Source organism: Palaemon carinicauda, chromosome 30 (assembly GCF_036898095.1).
Source record: "Palaemon carinicauda isolate YSFRI2023 chromosome 30, ASM3689809v2, whole genome shotgun sequence".
Classification (NCBI taxonomy): domain Eukaryota; kingdom Metazoa; phylum Arthropoda; class Malacostraca; order Decapoda; family Palaemonidae; genus Palaemon; species Palaemon carinicauda.
In genome coordinates, this window is record NC_090754.1 from 78,630,051 (window position 1) to 78,637,550 (window position 7,500).

Below are 7,500 nucleotides of genomic sequence, written 5' to 3' on the forward strand. Positions count from 1 at the left end.
CGAAAATATAACCTCCTTGGCGGAGGTAATAATAATAATAATAATAATACTGATGATAACAATAATAATAATAATAATAATAATAATAATAATAATAATAATAATAATAATAATATTGATAATGGAAATGATAATAATAATAATGACAATAATAATAATAATAATAGTATTATTATTATTATTATTATTATTATTATTATTATTATTATTATTACTTGCTAAGCTACAATCCTAATTGAAAAAGCAGAATGCTATAAACCCGGGGGCTCCAACAGGGATAATAGCCCAGAGAGGAAAGAAAATAAGAAAACTACAAGAGAAGTAATTAACAGTTAAAATAAGATATGAACAGTAACAACATTAGAATAAAATTTTCATATATAAACTATAAAACTTTTAAAAAACCAAGAGGAAGAGAAATAAAGAATAGTGTGCAAGGGAATTATTTTCTTGCGGTTAAAACTAGCGGCCGAAATACCTTAGTACTTTGTGGGCCTACGACCATACGGTATGTCATCATCTAAAGGGGAATAATGATAATTTGCGTCATTATGTACATAACGTAATGCGTGCTGTCAATTTTCTCTGCTAGCTTTGGTCAAAGAGAATGGTGATGGTTAACCATAGAATGATTTTCACAACATATTTATCTCCCGAGGACTGTAATTGGTTTCATTTGTGACCAAAAATGAGAATTGTGAGTAGGCCTAATATTCGAATTGTTAGAATGGGATTGAGAAACGCAGAATATAGTTTTTTTTTTTTTTTTTTTTTTTTTTTTTTTTTTTTTTTTTTTTTTTTAGATATAATCAATTTCAACGAAAAAAAAACTTCTAGCGCTTATTATTACGTAAAAATCATATAATTGGTGGAAGGAAAAAGACCATTTGGAATTAGCAGAACATTTTTTATTTTGAGATTTAAAAAGTACAGGCCCAGAAGAAGACCAATATTCCGTTCCGGACCTTCAATAGGAAAATACCAATTTCTCTGGGACCGAAGAGGATCCTGGTTTGTGTTGGCCTTGTCTGCTTTACGACGCCCTCGACTGAACTTCTGACTCCTTCCTGCCTCGGTCGTCATGCTGCTCTCATCCCATCATCATCCTGTCCTTCGTGTTCCAGATATGACCTGGCCCCTTCACAAGATTACCTTACTTACGTGCAAGAGCCCGTGGTCCCCTTCGTTGTAAGGGGGTCCAATCTAAAACCAACCAACTAACAGAAGACGAATGGCGATGACCAAAAATTTTAATAAGAAAGCATCAAGAAAGACCTAGCAGACCAAATGAAAGGACCAAATAATCATAGAAATGGACTATTGTTGAAAAGCCTTGAAGACCAGTTGAAAAGACCAAATTTCATGGAAATGTGGAGCGATGAAAACTTACAACCTGAAACGACGAAAAATCTTAGCATTGGAGGATGAATGAACACTTAGAAAACCAGTTGGGTAGTGCCATAGCCTCTGTACCATGGTCTTCCACTATCTTGGGTTAGAGTTCTCTTGCTCGAAGGTACAATTTGGCACGCTATTCTATCTCATTTCTCTTCCTCTTGTATTGTTGAAGTTTTTATAATTTATTTAGGAAATATTTATTTTAATGTTGTTACTGGTAGCAGGTTAGTCAGGGCACCAGCCACCCGTTGAGATACTACCGCTAGACAGTTATGGGGTCCTTTGACCGGCCAGACAGTACTTCATTGGATCCTTCTCTCTGGTTACGGTTAATTTTCCCTTTGCCTACACATACACCGAATAGTCTGGCATATTCTTCACAGACTCTCTTCTGTCCTCATAAAACTGACAACACTGAGATTACCAAACAATTCTTCTTCCCCCAAGGCCTTAACTATACTGCAGTGTAATTGTTCAGTGGCTACTTTCCTCTTGGCTAGGGTAGAAGAGACTCATTAGCTATGGTAAGCAGCTCTTCTAAGAGTAGGACACTCCAGAATCAAACCATTGTTATCTAGTCTTGGGTAGTGCTATAGCCTCTGTACCATGGTCTTCCACTATCTTGGGTTAGAGTTCTCTTGTTTGAGGGTACGCTGCACACTATTCTATCTAATTTCTCTTCCTCTTGTTTTGTTAAAGATTTTATTGTTTATATAGGAAATATTTATTTTAATGTTGCTACTGTTCTTAAGTATTTTATTTTTCCTTGTTTCCTTTCCTCACTGGGCTACTTCCCTGTTGGGGCCCCTGGGCTTATAACATCATTCTGCTTTTCCAACTAGGGTTGTAGCTTAGCTTGAAATAATGATAATAAATAATAATACTGTTCTTAATCTTTTTTTATTTTTCCTTGTTTCCTCTCCTCACTGGGCTATTTTCCCTGTTGGAGCCTTTGGGCTTATAGCATCCCGCTTTTCCAACTAGGGTTGAAGCTTAGCTAGTAGTAGTAATAATGATAATAATGAAAATAATAATAATTACTAAAAACACTACAAATGGGAATAGTTGAAGACCTCACAGACTAGTTGGAATGACAGAATTGTGGGATGGGTAAGAGACGTTGAACACCAGTTGGATTGTCTAGAATACTCTCGAAATGGCGATAGGGGAAGACCAGTTAGAATAAAAAAAACATAGAAATGTATGTAGCTAAAGAATGGAGGACCATTGGAATGGTCATAAAGGATGGAAATACTGGAAAGCTTAAGACCATCATGACTAGTTTGAATGACCAGAAATACTTGAAATGGGAAATAGATCAAGACTTTGAAAACCAGTTGAATGAGCAAAAATTAGAGCGTTTTTGAACGATCTAGGAATAAGGGACTACGAAGAAGAGTTGGAATGACCAATATAATAAAGAAATGGACTGTTACAGATCTTGAAGGTCAGTTGGAATAACAAATAATACTATAACTGTGGATAGGGATGTTGTGGCCGATGTGGTAACGTCTCTGACTGGTGAACGCCAGAAAAGAGGTGTTCTAGTCCCGCTGAAACTCGTTAGTTTCTTTGTTCACCGCAACCTCACTATCCTTTGAGCTAAGGATGTGGAGGCCGTGTTTTAGCGGAGCCTATAGGTCTATCTGCTGAGTCATCAGCAGCCATTGTCTGGCCCTCCTTGGTCCTAGCTTGGGCAGAAAGTGGGCTTGGGCGCTGATCATATGTATATATGGTCAGACTCTAGGTCATTGTGCTATTCGATAAGGCAATGTCACTGTCCCTTGCCCCCTGCCATTCATGAGTGGCCTTTAAACCTTTAAATAGGTAATTACTTTGAAGGCCATTTGGATTGACCAGAGTCTAGGGGATGGAGGGGTGATAACTATAGACCCCGGAGACCAGTTTTAACAACTAGAAATTATAGAAATAAAGACCTGTTACAATGATGATAAATGTTAGAAATTTGTGATAGATAAACACTTAGAAGACTATAGTCCATTTCTTTTAGCGAGGCAGATTTGCACCGACTCGCAGCGGTGCCCTTTTAGCTCGGAAAAGTTTGCTGATCGCTGATTGGTCAGAATTATCTTGTCTAACCAATCAGCGATCAGGAAACTTTTCCGGGGTAAAAGGCCACCGCTGCCAGACGGTGTAAATCTGCCTCGCTTAAAGAAATGGACTATAGTTTGAGTGGCCAAAATAATAGAAATGTGGTTTAGTTCAAGACCTTGGAGACCAGTTAGAATGATAAGAAATTATAGAAATGTGAGAGAAGTTACTACATGAAAGAAAAGTTGGAATACCATACAAATGGTACAAACGTTACTGATCTAGGAATATCATATCTTTTATTCGTTACTTATGTATAGTTAAATTGATATTTCCTTATTTCCTTTCCTCCCTGAGCTTCACTTGGGCTTGTAGCATCCTACATTTCCGTCCAGGGTTGTAGTTTGGCTAGTAATAATAGAGGAAGGTCTAGAATTTTAGAAGACCATTCGTAATAACAACAAATAGGAATGGAAAAGAGGCAAAGACATAGAAGAATAATTATCATAATAAAAAAAAAGTCAAAGGAATATGGAATGGGTGAAATTCTAGAAGACCAGATGTGATGTCCAAAATTACACGAATTTTTAATAGGTGAAACATTTAGAGTGAAATTATCAAATAAGCTGCCAGAGAAATAAAACACATTTCACTTTTAACAGGGAAAACCTTGACCAAGGTTTTTCTGTGATGATGATTATTATAACTCAATATTCTGTGTGGAAGTGTAGCGGTATAGTTTGTATTATTGATGGCATTATTTTTGTTATCCCTCATGTTCTCTAAATTGAAAGAGTGGAAATTACATAAGCGCCTCTTAAGTGGAATAAACTTATTACTGTTTCCATTTTTTTTTAATTCAACATGTTGAGTTTGGTTTTGGGTTATCTTTCAAATATTTTCAATAATTTATTAATTTTGAATGTTTTAGTTGTAAGGAACAGCAATTGTGACGAAAGTAACACTGGGGTAGATTTTTTCCAAAACTAGACAAGAAAAAAACAATATGATTATTGGCTTTGGACCTAATTAAAAATTAGCCCACCTACTGGCATTGATTGGCTGATTGATTTTTGGTTTTCTAACACCGTGGAAAGATTGTCTGGATCAAACAGAAAAGTAAAACTTATGTGTATCATAGCTCGTGTTCCATTTTGTACTTCTTAGGTATCCCCTGGTCCCATCCCCTTTGCATGGGAGCATATAAATTTTGCTTCAAGATGTCGTTTTTGTTTCTTTATTTTTCAAATGTCATCTTATAAAACACCTAGGTGTCCACGTATAATCTTCACGTAAATTGAACTAAAATTGCCAGTTGTGTAAGTTGACCTGCCATTTTAGTCACTTGCCTTTGCGGTTTTCACAGTTGATTAGTAAAGCAATACTAGTTGGAGAGAGCATCGTTGTCGGCCTATTTCATATGCCAAGTATTATCTAATTTATGTGACATATACTTGAAAACCATATTTTGAATTGATTAGTGTCAGAGACTCATATTATTTGTTGAATTCTCAAATATCTTTTTAATAAGTGTTGTAATAAGTATTAAGCCCTTATTTTATACGTTTAAGTCCCCAAAGATTTTTTTTTTCATTATTTAAGGCATGTTGTTGCTTGATAAAGCTTAGGATGTTGTGCCTTAGATTATTCTTTTATCCTGATTTTAACTAGTTTATTGTAGGATAATTCAGGTAAGGACCCATCACTCAAAGGCTAGATTAGACCAGTACCAACATGTAATTCCATTCAATTTAGTGTTCCAGTTTAGGTTAACAGGGGGTCTCGAGTAGTTAAAAGACCTAGCACCCTAGTTTAGGCTAGGTTACTACGTTAGGTTAGGACACGTCCCTGCAAGTGTGTTTGTTTCATTGGTACATTTTTTGTTATTATTATTATTATTATTATTATTATTATTATTATTATTATTATTATTATTATTATTATTATTATTAGCTAAGCTACAACCATAGCTGGAAAAGCAAGATGCTATAAGCCCAAGGGCTCCAACTGTTGACGCACATGAAATGTGTATTTTTTAAACTGCTTGCGGTGTGATTTAAACAACTCTTCTAGGAAAAGGATACTCCAAAATCAAGCCATTGTTCTGTAGTCTTGGGTAGTGTCATAGTCTCCATACCATGGGCTTCCACTGTTTTGGGTCAGAGTTTTCTTGCTTGGTGCATTGTCCTGCTCGATAGGGCAGTGATATTTCCCTGGCCTCTACAATTCATGAGTAGCCTTTAAACCTTGGCACGCTATACTAACTGTTTCATTATTTCCTTTCCTCACTAGGCTATTTTCCATATTGGAGTCATTGGACGTATAGCACTCTGCTTTTCCAACTAAGGTTGTAGCTTAGCTTGTTTTGGGGTTTTTCAGCATAATGCCCCATATGTTGGAATAGAAATATAGAATTGAATAATCCGCCAGATGTGAGCATCTGTGGAGTAGGATCTTTACATTTCTGACTGTAAATGTAGGTTCAGGTTAGTCATTTGATAAAGGTTAAGCCTGTAATTGGAGAGATCATGTTTATGTTGTTTGCAGTTGGTGATAGAGAAGAGAAGCTGTAGAGACTTAAGAAAGAAATTAAAGGTGTCTGTAAGTAATAGAAGTGGTAAGTGAATGTTAACTCAGAAGGTAAATGAATTTGAGGAAGATGATGCAATGAAGATGAATGAAGTGTTTAATTTGATAGGTGCAGTGAAGATGAATGAAGTGTTTAATTGATAGGTGCAATGAAGATAAATGAAGTGTTTAATTGTTAAGTGCAATGAATATGAATGAAGTGTTTAATTCATAATTGCAATAAAGATGAATGAAGTTTTAATTGATAGAAGCCTTGGAAATGGGTGAGAGAAAAGATAAATTAAAGAAAAGCTGAGGGAATATATGAAGATATTGTTGAATTACCTTTCTTTTATGAAAGTAAAATAGAGATACGTTAATCCAAACGAGAGAGAAAATGTTGAAAAAATCGATATATGTTGGAGTCTTTTTTTTAAGCAAGGAATGGTTGTCTTGTTGTTTATACACCACAAATACATCCTTAGGAAGGTATCATTGTAGAATGTAAATCAATTACTTACTTTAAGGAATCGTAACAAGACGAACTATATTTTCCAATTAACTTTAAAGTAAAACAGCTGAAGAACACGACTACGTAAATTGCGTAGAAAAAAATAAATCACAATAAAAATGAAGCTTTTAATTGATACTTGAGACTTTTCTTATTAACCTTGCGTATATTCGCGGTCTAGGTATATAATGTCAACCAATTTGTTTACCAATATTCAAGCGACTTGCGCACCTCGTCACACGTACCCCCCCCCCCCTATCAATAGGTTGCCAGTTTCCTTTTTCCTATCCATACATATATCCATACATACATATATGTATATATTATAGGTAGGTAGACCGGCGTATGTATAAAGCAGCTCAACCGTGCGCACATTTATGCATACCCGATGTATGCTACAAGTTGGGAGTAATTTTCTTAGAAAGTGGTACTGCCAGTAAGATCAACATAGATTTACTTTGTGTTCAGTAATTTCTTTTAAAAAAAAATAATAATAATAATAATAATAATAATAATCCAATATCATTTCAGATTCTCTTTTCTTGATTTGTCCTGAGAAAAAAAAATAAAGTAAATATATTATTAATGGCAGACGTTTCCTAAGTTCTTAGAATTCTCTTCTGAAGAGAATTCGTCCTATAAGTAATAAAAAAGGATTCTCTTAACACTATTATAAATAAGTTACGTTTGATACTCAGTTATGTCAAAATAATTACTTAGGAACATTACTTTTCAGGAACACGTTAAGTACATCATTGATTCAAGTTATTGTTTACAAATAAATATCAGGATTAAATTTTCTAATATTAAGGGTGTTTAACTTTTTTACAGATATTTATTTCAATTTTACTGTTCTTAAAATATGTTATTATTATTATTATTATTATTATTATTATTATTATTATTATTATTATTATTATTATTATTATTATTCCTTTCCTCACTGGGCTATATTCCCTGTTGCAGCCCCT